The sequence below is a fragment of the Ambystoma mexicanum genome, chromosome 10 (genome assembly GCF_040938575.1).
Source record: "Ambystoma mexicanum isolate Mex_15411 chromosome 10, UKY_AmexF1_1, whole genome shotgun sequence".
Taxonomy (NCBI): Eukaryota; Metazoa; Chordata; class Amphibia; order Caudata; family Ambystomatidae; genus Ambystoma; species Ambystoma mexicanum.
This window is the reverse complement of record NC_090932.1, coordinates 1,319,764,722-1,319,786,194: the sequence shown is the minus strand read 5'-3', so window position 1 is coordinate 1,319,786,194 and position 21,473 is coordinate 1,319,764,722. Positions and strand designations below refer to the sequence as shown.

The 21,473-nt window shown below is 44.2% G+C and overlaps 1 protein-coding gene across 3 annotated transcripts in view; it reads right to left on the bottom strand.

Moving 5' to 3' along the window:
• The window catches only part of TTC28 (tetratricopeptide repeat domain 28), a 1,396,661-nt gene that overhangs the window by 341,599 nt on the left and 1,033,589 nt on the right, over positions 1–21,473 (bottom strand). The window lies entirely within an intron of this gene.

Genomic DNA, 21,473 nt, shown 5'->3' with positions numbered 1-21,473 from the left:
CCTGTCGTGTCCCTGCCTGCTTCCTCCTTGAGTCCTCCCCTTCCTCGGACAGCTGTGGAGGAGGGGGAATGTGACTGCATATGTCAGCCTACCCAACCCACCCCCCGTGAATCTCCACCCTTTTTCTGTCTCTTGGACCCTGGGAACTATTTTTACATGGCTGGATACGTAGGTTTATCAGGCCTTTAATGTATGTTGGTAGTGAGACTGGGGAGATCTCTGGCATGCATACAAGTGCAAGGCAGTAAATGGTAAGAGTGTTGGTGGTTGTTACAATGGTGCATCCGACCACCGTTATAAATGTATACATTTGTACAGATGCTGCCTGGTTTTGAGTAGTGCTGCAAATTGGTATTCAATCATGGAAAATTGTCTGTACGACTAGGAGCGTCAATGCTTCATTGCAAGGAGTGCTTACTGCACTTATATAGTATCTAGAAGTTAGTCCGCCATGAGACATACAATTGGCGGTCACTGAGATTGTATAAACAAATATATTTTTCCATTAATCCATTATTTATTTTGGACATTAGCTTTGAGAGGTCATGAGAGTTTTGTTTGAGCAATGAATTGGGCCAGTATTTTTGATGTCAAGTATAGTAGACTCAAGTGCAGTGGGTGAAAGGTGAGTGATCCCACATCTTGCTGATCACCTTTTTAATAATGTCAGGAAGGTTGCTATGGGTACCTCCCACTTGGTCAAGGACCCTGCTGGTTAAGGGGCGGACATGTAGTAGGATATTCCAGATGACAGATACGGATGAAGGCTTATCAGGATGGAGGGGTTAGGTTTTCCAATGCTGATCGATCATTCAGTGGGAGCTGAAGGTGAATGTGATGGGCCTTCAGCCACCTAGCCATTCACAAACAGCACATCCCAGACTCTGAAATGAGCAGTGCTAATATGAACAATATAATGAAGTAATCTTAAAAGGTTTTTAACAACTTCGGGCAAGATAATTGACCGATCTATGGGCCTTATGACTGTATGTTTCTGTCAGCCAGCGACAAATCTGTACAGCGCCAAAGTACAGGAATCTATGCACCCCTTAAGTAGGTCTTCAGCTCTAAAGGGAAGGAATGAAAGGCAACACTTATACAGCTCCCCTGTTCCAAAGAAAGCAAACCAAGGGCTGTGCTTACACTTGTCTACAGCTTTAAAGCAGAGGGATGTGTGCACCCATTAAGGGAGTCTTCAGCTCTAAAGGGAAAGTATCAAAGGCAACTCTTAGACAAGTCCCCTGCTCCAAAGAAAGGAAACCAAAGACAGTGCTTACATATGGCTGCAGATCCAAAGCACAGGGGTTTATGCACCCCTTAAGTGTGTCTCCAGCTCTAAAGGTAAGGATTCAAATGTAACACTTAGACAGGTCCCCTGTCCCAAAGAAAAGCAACCGGGGACAGAGTTTACATATGCATCCAACAGCAGGGAAGCCAACACAGCACTTACATAAGTGTACAGCTACCAAGCACATACATCTATCGACCCCTTAGGTGAGTATTCAGCTCTAAAGGGAAATAATCAAAGGCAACAGATACACAGGTGCCCAGTTCCAAAGGGAACCAAGCACATCGCTTTCATATGTCTACAAATCCAAAGCCGGGAACCAAAGACAGTGCTTGCATATGTTGTCAGCTCAAAAAAAGGGGAACACAAGACAGTGCCTACAAATGTTTACATCTGCAGAGCAAGGGAATCTATGAACCCCTAATGTGTTTCTCCAGCTCCAAAGCAGAGGAATCCAAGGAAACCCTTAGACAGGTCTCCAGTTCCAAAGCAGGAAAATTTAAAGAGCACTTACACACATCTCCAACAGCCAACCAGAGAAACCAGAGACAACTCTTGCATGGGTTCCTGATTCCATTGCAGGGTAAGCAAGGCAGCCCACACACCTGTATGTAGCGCCAAGGCAGAGGGCGTCAAGGGAACCTTGACAGTTCTCCCTGGTTCTAAAGCTGGCGTATCCAGAGAACCATCACACACATCATGAGCTCCAGTTCACAATGTGTTTGCACCTATTACAAGTCAGGCTTGCTCCTCACTTTACTCATATGATGAATTATATCCTAGGTCAGGAACCCAATACAAGAAGCAGAGATTGATTGATGCCCGCTGGTAACATGTGCCTTTACATGGTGACAGAGGACTCTAAGCAGGGAATTCTACAACCATAAGCCCTGTGGTTAGCAGTACACATGCCATCGTCTCTGTAGGGTATGTCCATCTACGCTGTGAGCATCAGCTGAGGACGAGAACCCTTGCATGGTCCACAACTCCTTCCCCAAAGGAACAAGAGCATTGCGTAGACATGTGGGTGTGGTAGGCGACATCTTCCTATTACTGTCTTCATTTTCTATTTGGAGGTCCCTTGCAGATGTTTTCCCTTCCCAGTTCCCATCAGAGATGCACATCATAGGATATCTCCCTACACCACACTGCTTCTAACACACCAGCTGCAGGTTGCACTATTTAGCCTTTGTGATTTCCACCCCAGAGCAATGTCACAAGAGAATTCCTCATTGAACGAAAATTATGACTTTTAAAAATAAGAAGTCATACACCTGTGTGGCCATGACATTATGATATCTCTGGAGCTTATGGTTTAATCACTGGCTGGATTTCCACATCCAAGTCATCCAAATGTATTTGCGACATTCTTGCTGACCTAGACTACCCCTCAATTTGTGAAATGCTTGCAAACCCTAAAAACAGGAAGTGACGTCTGAAGTGGAAGGGAATCCAATACAGCAGCAAACCGATAAAGTAAAACGTTGAATTTGTATTTACTTTCATGCACGGTGCGGTTCCCTTTGCCGACATACCCAAACACATACAAATACAACAGCTGGTGAGTACAGCAATGCGATCGCTCAGGGGCAACTTGTTTGTCTTGGAAGCAAAACAACACAGCGCAACACAGGTTCGAATCTCGATCCCGCGCTTAGAAACCACACGTTGGCATTAAGCGTATTATAAAAGAGCAATTATATTTGTACCTGGGTCACCTGTTAAGGTAACAGAGGGCAGAGAGAGAAACTGACTAAACAACGTGATAGCAAAAATTCCTACTGAGTGCCAGCGAACCAGCAGGAACCCCCCCTTTATTCACTTTAAGGCGGGCCTGATCACACATAAAAAACGGCACCTAGATAATCGAACGTGAGTTGGGCTAATTAGGATGTAAAGAGATGTATACTTACAGAATTGCATTCTTTTTGTGTACATTGAAGAAAATGTGTTAAAAAATATTCTTTTGTATGGATTGCTATGTTTTGTACTGTTTACCTGTGATCATAATATAATTTACGGGGGTAAGGACGTTCACACCATATACCCGATATGTTTTTTAAACAAAGAAAGATGTTTAAATAAAATGATCTATATTTTCGAATCAATGACTACATTGGTTAGTCCATTTATTTAGGACTTAATGTTGGTTTAAGTTTAGAGGAGACATCCCCACTATACAACGTAGGTTTATTCTTTCCTGTGTTATACATCACCTGAGTTGACTGCACATGTAATTCAGTTTTTAAAATATCCATTTTCCCCGTAGATAAAATTAAAACATATCCCCTAAAGATACAGCTGTTGTGTTATGCAAATGTCTATGCAGTGCAACGTGCCCCTGGGAAAGGCAAAGGGAGGAGGAGACGCTCCAGTGATAAGTGCACAGGTATTAGTTTAAGAGCCAAGATGTGAGGCATCTTTGCCCTGGGATAGTGGCTCCCAGTCTCCCGCAGTGAGACCAAGCAGCAGTTTCACAGGATGGCATTAACATGGCCCAAGTAGTGCCATCTCTATTATCAATGCAGAAGTGAGGAACGACAAGGAAGAGGATTATTCAAGATTTTGGGTGGGAATGTAGGGGCCACTGGCGGATCCGGTCCCAGTTATGTGATCATTGTAGTGAGTGTACGCGGGCAGGCGTGCAAACCTTATGCTGTGTGCCGTGCTTCTAATTTGTGAAATACCAAGCATGTTCACTAGCAAACTGGCATGCAAGATACTGTTGTGGTCAATCTAACACTGGCTTCCCGTGGGTGCATGAATTAAGTTTAAATCACTGTGTATTGTACACCGGGCATACTACGGGGTAGATGCTCTCTATCTCCAAGAGAAATGTGTTAAGTGTTCTAGCTCCAGGAATTTATGCTCGGACAATTCTCTATTGCTGAGGTTCCATGCTTTTCCAGAGCCACTATTGGGTGGAGAGCCTTCTCAGTGGCCGCCTCTCAGTTATGGAATTCAGTGCCTCTTTCCCTACAGGCGACTGGTGACCATCTTGCCTTTAGAAAGGCCCTGAAATCTGCTTTAGTTAATTACACTTTCTAGTACTTTGGGCATGCTATTATGCCACTGTGACTGTCTCCTCTAGGGAGGGGCTGGTCTCCCAGCGCCTTGGGTCATAGCAGCGCTTTACACATTCTGAAATAAATAAATAAATCTATATCTGCTATGGCATCAACCTGCAATGATGTGGTTTGCACAGTGTGAAACCAAAGGAGTACTTTTCCATCTGTGGCCTAAACCCATTGTAATCCTTCTTTAAGGACCAGTCACAACACATAGGGAATACAGTCAATGTTCTCAAGGCAACTGTCAAGACAGAGTTTGAGGAATCAATAGTCGAGGTGCACGGGAGCAAGGCATGGGCTCAGGCACAGGGTAGAAGCAGAGGCAGGAAGCAGCAGATTCGCCAGCAACAGTTCTAGCAAGAAGTGGGTCAGAATAAAATGCATGAAGGGAGTTTCAGGTAATGGCCGCTTTTGAGCTGTTCCAGGTAGCAGTAAACCAATGCCAGGATCCTGTGACTGGTCTGCACAAAGCCAGTAGCAGGTATTCTTGGAACATAGTTTACATAGAGGACCCAGCCACTAGGAACTCAAGGAGTTGCAGCATGTAGTATGTATTTATTTGTTTAATTTGTAAAGCGCACATACAACCCGCAGGCATTGAGGCGCTGTTGCACATACAAGTCAGGTACAGTTACGTGGAGCGCAATTAGTCAGACAGTAGGGTATAGGTGGAAGGGCAGGGAGAGGTACGTACGGATACATTGATTACACAGTTATAGTGTGACATACATATTAGTCATTCGAGCATAGCGGGGTAGGGAGACAAGGGGTAGTTGAGAAGGTGGTAAGGGAAGGGAGGGGAGGTTATGCGAAGACCTGGGTTTTGAGGGCTTTGCGAAAGACCCAGTAGGATTTTTCCACCCTTAGGAAGGCCGTGGGGGGGTCATTCCAGAGTTTGGCCGCGCAATAGGGGAAGCTGGCACCTCCCGCCCCACATCTTCTTACTTTTAGCACAAGCAGTCGGTCTGTGTAGGGGTTCTTGGTAGGTCTAAAGGATTCAGCTTTAGTGATTTTATGAGTGAGGTATGGAAGCGCTGTACTAGAGAGGCACTTGTGGGCAATGGACAAGGTTTTGAAGTGGATCCGTTCTTAGATGGGCAGCCAGTGAGCTTCCCTCCTGACATTGCAAATGTGTTCCCATTTTGCGATGTTTAGGGCTGCTCTCAAGGCATTACTTTGAATAGTTTGCAGTTTTCTGATGTTGCTGGTGGAGGTGCCTGTAAAGAGGATGTTACAGTAATATAGCTTTGAACCAATAACAGCCGGGGCGATTGTGAGGCAGTTGTTTTGTGAGAGGAAGGGTCTGGCTGCATTGAGGACTTTGGTTGCATAAGCTTCTGAGGATGCAATGGCGCTCACTTGTCTGCATGTAGCATGGTAAGCAATACTTAGCAGTGAACGGATGCTCATGATTCCATACCAATGCATGCTGGAGACTGCAGTCGATGCTCCCTTCCTTCCAAGAATACTGGGTACATGTGTAAAACAGAATCATGCAGAGGTCCCACCCCGGCTCTGAAGACATTAACCAAGCCCTAGATGGTCATTGGACAGGATCTTCCATAGTAAAGGCAGTCCCTGTAACAAAGAGTGCCCCTCCAGTTTTCAGAGCCAAATTTCAAATCATCAACACTAGTTTGTCCAGTGGCCACACATAACAGTAAACATGGAAATGAAATTGGAAACAGGCCCAAGCAGAGCATACAAAGGGCTTAATAGCAGTAGCAAGGTTATTTGAGCAAGGAAAAATACCAGGAACTACATGGTGATGGAGTGACGTGTCTTCTCCAAACCACCCTGGAGATTAACCACGCTGGAGCATTGCCAATCTCTTGTTGTCTTTCCAAATAGCTGAGCAAGATTTGTAGTCAGTATTTGTATCAGTATTTTTGAGAAGTGTTTTTAACTACTCTGCTCAATTTGTTAAATGTTAACCAACCAGTAGCTCTTTCAAGCAGTTTGACATGGATGGCCCCTTTTGGGGTGGGACCAAGCCTTATTGGCATATGGTTTTCCCCCTTTTGTAATGGCTTGGCAAGCAATCCCAGAGCAATAGCAGAGGTTAAGATTAATTCTAAACCTTCCAGCCATCACCTCTTTTGTTTTGCTGTAGTCACTCCGAGTGAGATGGGTGTGCCCATACGTGGGTCCCGTGCCTGCTGGGCCTAGAGACCCAAGCTACTTGTCACTGATGGGGCCCAACAAGTCCGAAACATATTTGGGAATGCTTGTGGTCTCTTGCAGAAAGGATGTGACTGAGCACTTTGGGCTGGGACCAAACCTGATGTGCATATGGCCTTTCCCCTTTTGTATTGGCTTGGCAGGCAAAGAACAATGGTGTGGAGGGTTGCCCAGAGCAATGCCAGAGGTTAAGATTAATTGTAAACCTTCCAGCCATCACCTCTTTTGTTTAGACATACTCATTCATGTCACACATATTGTCCCTATAGACAACTATGTAACAGTCCCTCCAACGCTGTTCTTACAGAAAGCATCCCCTGTATAGTTTCAGACCCCTTCCCCTGCTACACTTTTGGAGTGCCCCTGCAGCATACGTATTTGTTAAAATGCACATATTTATTGAATTTTGGGGTGTCATGTCAAACAGAAAGGATATACATAGTAAGCAACAAAGGTGACTGGGGCAGTCCCTGGGTTGGGTTCTTTTACAATAGATTGAGAATATTTGAGGAAGAGAAGAAGGGTTGATGAGGGGAAAGGGTAATGAACATGGACCCACGACAAAGACTAGATAACAGACACTAAACATATAAGGCTAGTTCCACTCTTCACAGTAATGTACACATTTGGAGATATAACATACTTGTGGTGCCTACATGGAAGGGGAAGTACTGATGTCCGTTTGTGGGGCGAAGTAGGGGTGGTCTGAGAGGCTCCTTTACTACTCAGTAAGTAAAGCTTGAGTGAGACCTTTTCGGATCTTAAAGCCTTGCACTAAGATTCCTTAGTTCCCTAACTCAGATCTTAAAGACTTACACAGAAGTATCCTTAGTTCCCTAATTCAGATCTTAAAGCCTTCCACAGAAGCTTACATAGTTCCCTAACTCTTATCTTAAAGCCTTGAAGAGAAGTATCCTTAGTTCCCTAATTCAGATCTTAAAGCCTTCTACAGAAGCTTCCTTAGTTCCCAAAATGAGATCTTAAAGTCTTCCACTAAGCTTCCTTAGTTTCCTAACTCATATCTTAAAGCCTTGAAGAGAAGTATCTTTAGTTCCCTAATTGAGATCTTAAAGCCTTCTACAGAAGCTTCCTTAGTTCCCGAAAGCAGATCTTAAAGTCTTCCACTAAGCTTCCTTAGTTCCCGAACTCAAATGTTAATGTTAATGTTAAAGGATATTTGTACCGTGCACTATGACCACCGGAGTGGTCCCCTGGCACTCTGGCGGTTCTGAAATAAAAAAAAAGGAAGGGTGGGGGGAGTTAGTGGGGATGAGCTGGAGAAGTGCAAAAAAGCAGTGATGTGCTGTTGGCAGCCTCAGTCTGGAATTCCGTTGGCTGGGCTTGGGGTGTTATACGCTGTTGTGCGGGTCTATGTGTGCTTTGTTTTGTTGTTGCAGTGTAGTTAAGTTTGTGCGGATTGTTGTGTTGTAAGTTTGTGGTTGTGTTTGGTTAGAATTTGAGAGGTGTATGGAGAGGGTGAAGTTGGTAGTGGGTTGGTTTATTGGCTGCCTACGTGGCCTCTGTTTTTCATATCTTAAAGCCTTCCACTAAACATCATTAGTTCCCGAAATCAGATCTTAAAGCCGTCCACAGTATCTTCCTTTTTTCCCTCGGAATTCCCAGAGCTAAGGTGCTGGTGGTAGCTCATGTGTTTATCGAGTACTACAATGCCAGGTAGGAGGGGGCACTTGAGCGGGCAATTCTCCTCCTTAACTCTGTGACTGCCAAAGCATTTTACCTCCTTGCAAAGTGATGAAAGCATTCATCAATCCTATAGTTGCCACGCACCACTTTCATTTGGGCACTTTTGTAAGAGACAATGCCCGTTTTGCATGAATATAATACACCTCATGCTCTTTGTGGTTATCTTTTGTTGAGAAACTCCACCCGTCACCAGTGTAGGGCCTGATCTATGCTAGCCGCAGGGATCACACACATTCTTTCCTTCTCCGACAGGAGAAGATATAGTGGCCATTTCAAAGATTGCGGCATAATTTATTCAATTGCTGTTATTTCCTCGTACCTACACATAGAATTTACAATCAATATTTGGAAGCAGGCAGATCTGGGTGCCAAATGTGCTGCCAGTGAGTCCCGGGTCCCGGTAATGAGCCGTGCGCCCTGACCGCCGAGTGCCAAGAAGTGCTTCAGATAATTGTTGAAGAGCGTCACCTCCTTGGACTGAGGTAGGCCCTGCAAATAAAAGCTGGCAGGATTATTTGTTGCAGAAATTATTGATTGTTTTGGAGTGTCAAGTCAATGCGCTGCCTTGCCAACACAGCTCTACTTCCTGTGCAGCGAGATTAACACAAAGGAGAGGCACTGACAAGAGGCAATTTATTTTCAATTTGCACAAAACGGGGCCTGGCCTTTTTTTCCATAACTGTAGTCACCAATTTAGGAAATCGACACTGTCCCTTTCATTGATACGGAAACTGCTCTACAGAGTGAATTAGGTGGGGGGGGGCTGGTGGGGGCCATTGCTCTCTTTTCTTTAAGAGCCAGCATCATAGATGCTAAACAAGGAGACATTGGAAGTGTCATATTATGCCTCCTATCTGGGATTCTGAACATCAGTCTGTGTCTCACTTTTGGTTTAAATACATGCTTGGATTGGAGCAAAACACAACACAAGACTACTCCTATCATTTAAAACAGTGATGGGAAGTTCATGCCTTAGTCATGTACAGCAGTGGGGAGAAAACTGAAAATAACAAAGCATGTACCTGAAATTGGATGAAAAACATATTGCAAAGCAGGACATCCTATACCACAATTGAATAACTGGAACCACAATCGCTCAGTATTCCGGAGCACCACGTTCAACCCAATGCTATTGTTGGTCTCGGGGGATGTGGGACGTAGGGAAGAATTTGGGGATCACTCACTATATTTTGCAGGAGGCCCTTCATTCTATGCCCATCACTGTGCACATTTTGGGTTTATACACATAAGACACAGTAACTTTTGTGTCGTCCAACCTTGGTTCATTCCAATTACCAGGGAAAAAAGGCAGACAAATGGCAAAACACTTTTACAAATCATAAAAGATGAGAGGGTGGTCAAACTGTGCAGAGAACAAAAAAATCCATAAACTCCAACCTAGGGGTGCTTTATGCCATATGCCTCTCCAGGCATGTTAAACTAGATATATTGCCTCTGCAATGAAGTAGAGAATCAATGCAAAGTGCCTGAACAAGGTTCCAATATTCTTGGCGCTGAAGAAGATGCTATATTTCGGGCATAGATTTTACAAGACACAATGTGAACTAAATTAACATTGAACGTGTGTACAAACTCAAGCGTGTGTGTCTTTGAACATATTTAGTCTATGTTACGGTACGGTTAGGTTAGTTTCTTGTATAGCACTTCACACCACTGCCAGGTACTTCCAAATCACTGAGGGTGATGGGGAGAAAGGGACAGTGAAATATGGAGCGAATATAGAGCAGAGGGAAGAAGGGAACACATGTTATGTTGTTTGCTTGTATAGTGCTTTGAACCGCTGTTTGTTATATTTTACTTATATAGCCCCTTATGCCGAAGAGCTTTACAAAATTAAATGGGATGGTACAAGATAATGATATGATGACGAGTCAGTAAACGGAGACAAAACAGAGAGAAAAGAGAACATAATTTGAAGGAACAGAAGTGAAAATGATTTGATGGTCTGTAGGAACAGTACGGATGAGGGACAAGCGACATAATGAACATTGCAAAACAAAAACAAGCCACCCCTCACAATGATAACGAAAGACATTGACAGGGGTCAATCCTAAACATTCTAAATAGTTCTAAAAGTCCACAAACACAATAACTGCAATCACAAGAACAATGATTGCCTCCAGGTGGTAAATGAGAGATTCAAACTTGGATCCTACCACCTCCAACACAGTAAAAAAACATTGGATGCATTATGGACGTGGACCTGACGTGGACCTGACCCTATTATAACAGATCAATTCTGTGACAAAAAAACCTGATGTCTACCCACGCGCCTCCTCTGCCACATTTTTCCCCCACCTGACCTTCCCACAGAGATCTCCGCGATCGTAGCTATCGTCCGTTCACGCTTAGACTATGCTAATGCCCTATACCTGGGGGCCCCCGCATCACAACTAAGAAAACTCCTATGGTCATGAAAAACCACAGTGAGGCTTCTCTTTGCCCTAGAGAAGACATCACACCTGCACTCTGTGACCTTCACCGGCTGCTGATCGAGCGATGATCCACCTTCATGACAATGTGCATCATGCACAGAGCACTCCACAACACAGGACCAGAATATCTGCAACATGAACTTACGTGACACAGACCCACCAGATACCTGAGATCAGGCGCAGCACTCCGGCACATCATTCCGGTGACAAAATCGCCAAGAATAGGGGGTTCGTCTTTCTCAGTCCAAGCACTGACCATCTGGAACTCGATCCCATTTATCATCCGCCGCACAGAGGATCACCTCGCCTTCAGGAAAGCTCTCAAAACCTGGATTTTGCCTTCAGCACCCTGACAGACAGTCCATCTCCTGGGTGAAATGTTACCCTCCACCGACAGGAAAGTGGGGGCACCTGATGAGTCGATGAGATGGAACCTAGTTGCCCACGGAAAGCATTTCAGTAAGGCCTTATGATAAGCTCCGTAGCACCTTGTTCTAACGAGGTGTCAGCCTTAATTCACTGGAAAGTCTAACTCTATCACAATGCAAAATAACTGTATCCCTTGCGGGGCACGGCCACTCACCCCCACACATCTACAATAAACACTAATCGACCTCACCCACCCAAACACACATCAACACATCCAATAGAATGCAGCAGAGTCCTACGAAAAATAATCGGTCCAGCTTTGCACATAATCAGTCTCTATGACTCTACTACTCTCCTGACAGTCTGTCAAGGCACCCATCCTTTCATCTGCTATCTATGGGCTGCTATTAGGGACCTAGCCACTCCCTACCTACGTTTGCGTTTGCTTAAAAATGCACACACCCATTGTGCAATTTTTGTGCCAATGAAATGTTGCATTGAAGGCAGGGGAGGAAATGGGGCGGAACACGATGGAGCTGCACTCCGGCAAAGACTGCCTTGCTTGAATGCTTTTCAGTGTAGACACCAGGCCCAACCCCCTCAAGTTGAGGAAGCTCTCTGCCCATGACTGCCGTGAGTCTCCCGAACACAGGTTCTCATGCAGCACACGTTTTCACAGACTGCATTTGAAAGGCGTTCTTTACTCAACCGCACAAACTTAAACAATACAGCTTTCCAAAACTGTACATATGTCTCATGCTTTGCACACATTTTACTGTCAGGGTGCTTATTGTGAGGAAATGAGCACCATACTAAGAGTACATTGCATGCTCAGAAGGAATGAACATTTGAATTACTAGCTCAGACATGTTTGATAAATTGATGGCCATTCTTATGTTCCCAAAAACACACTTTCTTTGTATGCAAAGCAGCCAGCATCCTATTTTCAGGGCATGCACATAATTCAATATTTAGCTACGCCCGCCCAGTGCCACCCACACCACTGACAATATGACCCCAGCCCCGCCCACACCACTGACAATCAGCTCTCCCACCTTGCCTGACATGCAGGAGAGGGAGAGTCCCCTCAGTAAATGTCAATTTCCAGCACTGATTGAATGCATAAATAGTTGCACCTGCAACATGTTTGCAGTGGTTAATAAAACTGCTATGCAGCAGCACAAAATGTCTGTAGGACTGTCCCTGCATGGCAGTCCCCAGTGGGGACTTCACGACATTTGCACTACAGGTTGTCTGAGTGACCATGTCCACGTGGGGGCATCAACACACTGTCCCACATTCCTGTAAAATGTTCCCATAGAAAAGAGAGAGGGTTCCAATGACACATACCCTCTGTAAAAAGTGACACCCTATGAAGTGTTGGGGGGGTGCTCGCGAGGGGGCAGGGCTGACAAAAGAGAAAGAATGGGGCAACTTGTGTCCCTCTGAATATCTGGAAAACCTTCAAGGGTTTTAAAATAAAATAGAAATGAAAAATAATCATATTCAATCATTAAAATGAACACGAATCTCTTGACTGCGGCGAGGAATGTGTATGATGTATTGTGAGTTCACCACAGTGGATATCCGTTTCCTAGACCTCACATTTAACACATCGAAGTTGTTGCAGAATTTAATGAACCAACATGTGTTTTTATGCAGTGGGTGTTCACTATAATTTCATGGTGGACCCGGGAAAGATTGTATCTAAGATTACACAGGGAGGGCCTGAGAACGCTAATGGTGTTTTGGAAATTCCGAGTGATGCAGACCCTTCAGTTACTCCCCAGTTTGATGTTCAAAAGGACTCCATGGGGATTGCATATTACCGCAGGTGGTAATTACCACACAAGGTCATTCTTTTGTGTGGACCTGAAAAATGTGGCATCTGAAACTGAGAATTTGGCTGCGTGGTGAATCATCACGGGCCAGATTATGTAACAAAACGTGTGCAAATGCTTTGACAATATAGAATTGAGCAAAGAGGTTTTGTCTCAACTGGCATTATCTAAAAACATGTGCCCTGGGGCAAAAATAAACCATACTGTTTTTTTTGTACTATGTTTGCTGCACAATATAAAAAAATAAATCTTTTCATGTTACTCATCAAACACAGTCAATAGAACAGTCCATTTAATTTTTGCCCTTGTGAAAACGTATTTAGATAATACAAATTGGAGGTGAATCTGTTTGCTCCATTCCCTATCTAAGCAGTAAAATCGGTGCTAAATTAATTTGCTCCACTTTTCTGCACCAGTGCAAAGCTTTGATAATCTGGCCCCTGGTATTTTAATGTTCCCATTGTTTACCACTAACACCAAAGTTGCAATCAGCCCTAAAGTGTTTATCCTTTCAATAGATCATGTTATGCAAATATTGAACTGTGACTCATTTGGTGCCTGGTTAAATTACGGCTAACTTCGTATTCTAGAGTGAATTGAATGGAAATGAATTGATATTGTATTTCTATCGAGCTCATACACAAGTGTATCAGAGCGCGACATTGTATATGTATCAGCCAAACTGATGGCTTCCGTGAAACCACAATAGAATGGCATGCAAATATTTCATACCAAAAAAAGGACGACTCCACGACAATGGCCACTCAATACCGCTTACAGGGCAGTGGCTGCTCTGACTGTACTGTAATACGGATTGTGATTATAAACTTGACCACCATGGAGGGCAGTCACGTGTTCCCATTACAGAAAATGTACCCGAGTGAGCTGAAAGAAAAGAGAGACTAACAACGGACACATCCAAGTGGTGCAGCATTCGTATTTAGGGAGGTTTCCGCTCCCAGGGGTTTGGGTTCATTCAGGTACTGCAACCACCCTCATTGGTGCTGTTCGGTCCCCCGTCAAAGGCACACTGTGAGGCCACTATTCTGTACAGCCAAATTAGCATCTATACTGTGGAGTTGTATAATACCATGTGCCACCAAGGAATGGCTCCTCCCTAACGCCTAGGTCCACACACCTCCACGCCCCACCCTACCCGAGACTCAGTAATCCCCACTGTTTCCTTGCTTGGTTCTTCTAGATCCCTTGCTGCCATATTGCCTGTCCTCCCCTCCCCTGTTGTTAGCTCCACACTCCCTTATTTCTTTGCTTCCCTCACTAGGCCCACCCCCCTACGATTGTAAAGTGGTCTGCTGATTCCCATAGCTAGGTCTGCACTCAATAAATACCCTAATGATAATAATAACCACTGTTGCTGCAGTACCTACTGGTGGTGGGTGATTGCTCCATTGCTCACCTTCAAGTTGGAACACTATTACCATCCATTGAAAACAGAATACAATTGTGTCCTCTTCCAGGTCAAATCGATCGCCGTCAATAATCAATGTTAAAACCAGTCAAATCCCATGGTAAACCCTGTTCATCTTCAGCAGGCAATACTGTCCTGAACACACCAGATATCCGTGATATAATTCATATTATCGAGGGGAAAAAACAAATTGTGAAATGACCAAATGTTTGTGACCAAAAAACGAAAATGCCATTTATTTAATATAATGCGGGGGGAGTACCCCTGCTTCCCACCTTGCCCCCCCCTACCATAACATGTACCCTTACCCCACCCCCACCTATTTTTTAACATACATATACCAAAATACCTACTATTTTTGGTCAAATAAATAAGGTCATTTCTCATTTTTTTATTTTTTGTATTAGGTTATCTATACGGATTCGGAAGACACCCAAACCCTTCTATACAAGAATGATGCATGCCTCCCTGGACTAGAGAACAATCCCTACAAAATGGAAAGCTCCATTACTGCTGAGCAAATGTACACAAGCCCAACGGTACCAAAGATCTGTGCCCTATGAGAAGCCTAAAAAGGATTCTAGACAGGGAATGACATTATCCAATTCTAAGAAGGCGTGTCACAGCCCCAAATACTCATGAATACCCAATAACGCACCTGACCACTCTGGGGCTTAGGACCCATTGCTGAATAGAGCTCACTGAGTCTCCTGAACAGGAACGCTGCCCTACTGCCCGTCCGTGATCTCTCAGCAAGCGTCTATAGCAAGGAACATGTCTTTCAGGTTCCAGATCTCTTCTGTAGCTCTTTTTGCCCTTTCCTAAAAAGGAGATATGACCGAGAGCAGCAGAGCGCATTTTCTGCCGGATCGAGGGACTGGTCTTTTGATCTATTCTGTTTAACATGTACATGAAGCCTGTGATAGCCAAACATAACATTTCAATCCGATAGTTTGTGTGTGCTATGGGGGTTTCTCTATTTAAACAATTTAACATATACCTACCCTGGATGCTCAACTTGCGGCCTCTACACATTTTGGCTACAACTTCCATGAACATTCACTACTGACTATGCTTACTAGGGCTAATGGGAGCTGAAGTCCAAAGCATCTGTGGGGCCTCAAATTAAGGACCTATGGAAGGATGGGAATTAAGACAAACCCCGGCAACGCATATGAGCCAGCACTAATATTGTCAAAAACAAGACTCATGGTGACCTATTCCTATCATCAAACATACCTATTCTTCTGACGGCTAACAACACTGAGAATCCCATGTGTATTGAAATATGGAGGCAAGTGATAACCAACATTCTCTCACATCCAAACTAAATAACTTCCTGCCAAACCAATTTTCATGTCACCACCTACTGTAAGCACTTTTCTCAAGACTACAGAAACATGGGAATCGTCTGTTAGCAAGTCGGCCCAGATCCACGCTAGAGCCCTGAAGCATGCCCGCATGTGCGTAGCTGTGCAGCCAAAAAGATTCTCGCATACCCCTCAGATTTTACCCGGGAAAGTGAGGCATACATTTGAGTTATTCTTTACCACAGGTAAAACCCTTCAATAGGAAAACCCAACGAAGCTGATGGACAAACTAAAAACCCCTGACTGGCTTTGCAACCGCTGCAGTCAATGCACAGCTACTGTACAATACAATGGAAAAAGTCAAAATAGCACGCTATACTCTTATACCTGGAGTATGCTCTATGCATTGCTCAAAAGCACACAGCCACAAGATAACCTCTGCATTGATGGCTTTCCCTTCTAAGGGAGGGATCCAGAATCTCATAAGAGGTCATTCATTCACTACAAGATGACCAGAATGCGTGTCTCTAGAAATGCAGCCATGGTAGCAGTGCCACACTTCAACTGGAACTACCACACATGATCTTATGTCTCCTTCCTGGCGACCAAGCTTTGGAGCTCAATAACCGGGACTCTCCACACAGAGGAAGATCAACCTAGAATAAAGCGGAGTCCAGAGTTGACCCTTCTGGGTGAGACGCACCCACACATGCTTTATGCATGAGCACTACACTAAAATAAACACGCTCAGAAGACGAGAGTCACGTGGGCCATTTTCTCCTATTCCCGCTCATCAGTTTTAAAAATGTGACTCCATCCTCCAGTATATAGAACCCAGCACAATAAGAACGCGTCATCCTGACAGATAACGTGTCAAAACAGCCACTCTAAGGTCCTCAAAAGACCGCAACTCACTCATTTCAGCCTGGCATTAAACCCGAGTAAGAGGACTTCTAATAAACCCCAAATATCATCTTGCTATCCTAATTCACTGATTTGCCTCTCTATTTTCTAGAAACCTCATTCTATGCACACAGGACCCCAAATAAAAACTACCTGTATGCCTACTCACACCACATTAAACCCGGTGGAGCAGGTCAGAACTCATTACACGCCCCACACGATCATTAGCTCTAAGAGACATACTTTCACACCAGAAGATACTGCGATGTCACATCAGTGTTATTTAACAGATCTTCGGGTCTCCCCTCTCCAAAGAACACATGCTTAAGTGTCACTGCCACAAATTACAGAGAACCATACAGGCTTTCAGGATTCAGGAGCTTCTGGCCTGCAGTGATCAACACTTCAGGTATTGCAACTGGCCCCTGGCCAAACACAACAAGGTTGGCAAAATGGCAGAGGTGCGCTATGCAAGTCCCCTTTGCATTAGATTACGTTACAAATGTCAGCACCCAAACATGTTGTCACAAACCGCATCAAGTGCACTCAACGAAATACAAAGAACTCATCCAAACCCCCACCGCCTCAGCTAGCCAAACCCTCTTACAACATCAGTCCAGTGCCAGAGGTATTATAAAGGTTATTAAAGGCCTAATGCTCTGCACGCTGGTTATTTAAGAAAGCAGCTGAGCAATGCTCTTATTCTGCACTAGTAATTCAATAAACGATTATACAATACAACAGTGCTCAGCAGTTTCTTGGAACCGATTCTTTTTACTGGTTTGCCACCTGGTACAGATTCTTTTTACTGGTTTGCCGCCAGCACGTGTTTCGACCTACACATTAAAGTCTTCTTCAGGGCTTTTGTACCATTAATCCTAGATCAAATAAAACATGAAGAAGAGACAAAACCATATAACAACAAACAAGAAAAAAAGTCATACATTACCACAGGATTTTAGACGTTGCAATCCATATGTACTCCATTATGCATCTTTACTGTTGTACACCTCTGTAAAGCGATCTGTTAAGCATCTGTACTGTTGTACACCTCTGTAAAGCGCTCCGTTATGTATCTCTATTGTTGTATAGCCATGTAAAGTGTTCCGTTGCTTCTCGAAGCTAGGTCTGCACTCAATAAATACAGCAATAATAATAATAATAATAATAATTATTGTAACCGGAAGGCCACAGGTTAGAATTCTGACATCTACACTCAGCCTCTGATCCCTCGATATAAGGAAACCAACTATGCTGTTTAATACACCTATTATAAACGCCTAGAGGGAATTGAGATTTTAGGGTAGTTTCTACTAGTTATTATTCTTCCCTGCGGGATCTCGTAAATCCACCAATACCCAGTGCTATACGCCTCTTGCTCAGTGTAAATCTCTGAAAAGTACATACAATGAAGCCCGTGCATGAGCTATGAAGGAAACCTATGGAGCATTCAGGGAAATATTCAAAATGCAATAAATTACCAAATAGTAAACATAAAAAATGATTGATCAGTCAGAGGAAAGACGGTTGTAAACTGTTTTCGCCTGGTTGCCTGAATTTGTTAACAGAAGCGCACCCACGGCGGTGATACATGGCTGAGCTTCCCGTGAGATCTCCAAGGTAAATCACTCATTTTTGGAACAGATGATACCATAGTTGGTCGCATAAGCACTGGCAATCTTTATTGCATATCAAATATCAAGGACGGTGCAGAGCTTACGCCTGTTTATCATCACCCCTCCGAACCCGCTGTGATCCCCAGAGAGAATCTTATAATTTAACTATAAAAGAGTGGTATGGGTATGTGAGGATTTGTCATCAATACAAACGATATTGCACCACGCCGCATCCAAATGGAGGCTATTACATTTCCCAGCATCCAACCACCCACGGAAATTTACAAACAGAAATGAAAGCGGATCCAGCCAAGGATTAATCACCAGGATGCACTCCGTTAATAGCGGAATCGAATCCCTGCTATTAATAATGGCCGACTGTGATCTCTCTCCCACTCTACACTGGACGCGCACACCAAAGCAGAACTGAACAGAATGGATGGGGCGAAGCTGCCAAGCACGAGGAAAACAACCGGGATAATGAAGGTGGTGGCATCTCCGGAGAAGCGTGCTAATCCAGAACACGCTTCCTCCAGCCTATGATAAAGACACTGGAAATTGTCAGTGCTGGCCGGTTAGTACACAAATTAAGAAATGTAAGCAGAGCTCTGCCCGCTTTGAGCTCCCTTCTTTCTCTCGAGGGGAAGGATGGAACATTCGTGGTAAATCTTCGGGGCAATTAGAAGAAGGACATATGTTTTTATGTTGCATGCTTCCACGTGCCACTTTGCTTCCCATGTGCTCAATGATAGTGTGGGTGCACTTCCAAGTGATAAATTGACTACACTATGCACGGGCTACCAGGATATGATGAACCAGTTACACCTGTAAGAGGTCTCTGCAAACATTGGCACTCCAGATGCTTTGGATTGCAATTCCCATCAGTTCTAGCCAGCAAAGTCAGTGGTAAGGGATCATATGACATGTAGTCCAAAAGATAATATCTCTGTACAGATGGGACAGGAGCTCCCTTCAAATGGTGTTAATCTCTCTTTGTAGCAGGATTGCCAGGCAGGGCCCCCTCTCTTTATGACTATGATGGGGCAATTGCTCCATTCAGATGTTATCCAGCTATGATTGGCCAATTCATATTTCATGGAGCAGGCCCGTCCTTCTGAGCTCCCACGTTATGATGGGGGAATTGCCCCATGTCGAAGCTCCGCCCTTATAATGGGGACTTCACTGCATGCAGGAGTCCCCAGCATTTTCATAGGCACGGTTCACTGTATAAGAACTTGCCGGATTTCATGGGGTGAATGTCCCACACAGAAGCTACTCCCTAGAAATAATGGAGTATGCTGAGCTTTTACCAAGCTCAATGTAAAGATGCAATAACCCCATGAGACTGGAAAGATGGGAGCACATCACGCCGGCTCTCTGGACACTCCAGTGAAATGCAAGTTCCAGTTCAAAACCTTGTGTATGCTTCCAAGCAGGGGCCCTGAAACAACCTGATAGGTTTATTTATAACATGCTTAAGAACCAGAGGTTTCTAATCGCGGACCCCGATAAATCTCCTCGTTACATGAAAGCGGCTGCTAGTGCAGTGCAACATCCAATGCTTTAGTGTTTTTAATCGGAAAAAAAAGCCACCCAGAATGTGTACGGTCCCTAGCGGCTGGATAGGAAAAGCATTCATGTACAGATCTGCCTGTAGGTACCTGTGCAGGTCAACACTGAGGCCCCTTCTTACTTATCAGACCTGACCTATGCACAGAGGAGTTGCTTGGGTTTGGGGTCAGGGGTGGGCTGTGGTGCCGCATCAATAGATCCCCAAGACGATCCAAGAAGGCCCGTCCCCAGTGTATTTCATCAACCGCCCAATCACCTATCTTGGATCTTTCCAATTTTTGTTAAAGTGACTTGTTCTTTAACCATTATGTTCAAATAAGAGTGTTTGTAATATGGTGTATCCTCCCACTTAGCCTAAACCCCTCAACAAGAGGAGTCACTGGGGCGCCGTAATGTAGATTGCCAAATCAGAAAACCCCAATAAATAAAATAGATATGAAACAAATAAGATACAGGCAATCATTCCTTATCTGTAGCTTAAAGTGACAGTAGATTGTGTGGCCGTTGTACTCTACAAGATGAAATGTGCCTTTCCCTTCCCCATGACCAGGATTTCAAGCAGAGCAGATCAACACAGTTCCATCTGCACAGAGCACATGCTGCTAGCCTTGATAGAGTGTTGCAGCCATCGCCCGCTAGAGAGGATGCTTGATTGATTGTGATGGCTCTAGGGTTGGTTGGCATCCGCATGATTATTTTGCGTATCCTTCTTCCCTAACGATATATAATGTGATACGCAGGCAGTGGATACTTCCCACTGCTGACCAGAAAGGGAAGTGAACTATGAACAATATCAAGTACAAATATAGATCAGCATTTGGAATTGGAAATACCAGATGTTGTGCTAATTGAAAATAAAAACCTCTGCCTGGATAAAAAAAAGAAACATCAGGAAATTCACCTTTGATTGAACTCCCAGTGTTTCTTGGATAAGCTCTGACGCCCACAAACCACAGAATCAAGCAGCGCATGGAAGCCAAGAGAAGCTACTTACATCACCTATAGTTGGGGTTTTATGACTTTTCAAACAGAGGTAGCCCATGACAACCATGCATTATAGCTGATCTTGAACTTGAACAAAGACCAGCAACATAACATGCAGTCTGGACTCCAATGAAAGCCATGCCATGACCACACAGGTCTACCGTCTCGGGAGGAGAGCTAAGGGGCAACGTGCTCGCATTGGAAGCAAGACGACACGGAGCACCACAGGTTCGACCTCCGGGCCCGTGCTTAGAAACCTCACCCATTATAAATAACCTATCATATCATACACTCCTTTTCTCTTTGAACCCTGGTCTCCAACCCTTTTTTATATATTGAATACCATCACATTTATCTACCATCAACCCACCACTAATACTTGTACTTTGCTTTCTCATGTCTCATGACCTTATGTTGAAGACATTCCTCGATTCTAAAAACACCTGGTATCACGGTTTTGGCCAGTCACAAATGTACTGAAAGACAGTATCTGACAATTGTTTACAGTTGTTTCCCTGTTTGTTGCGCGTGACAGCAGGCGTTAAATGCACCACACCTTTTATTTCTCTGACTTTTGTATCAGGGCAGCTCATGTCACATAACACAAAGGCAAATGTTATTTGGAGAATAGGGCTACAAGATACAAGAAAACAAGCTAAGAGTGAGATGGAAAAGCTATGTATGCACTATAATAGCACAATGGGATTTGCACACATTTGCATGTTCATGGCCCCCAGAACACATGCCAT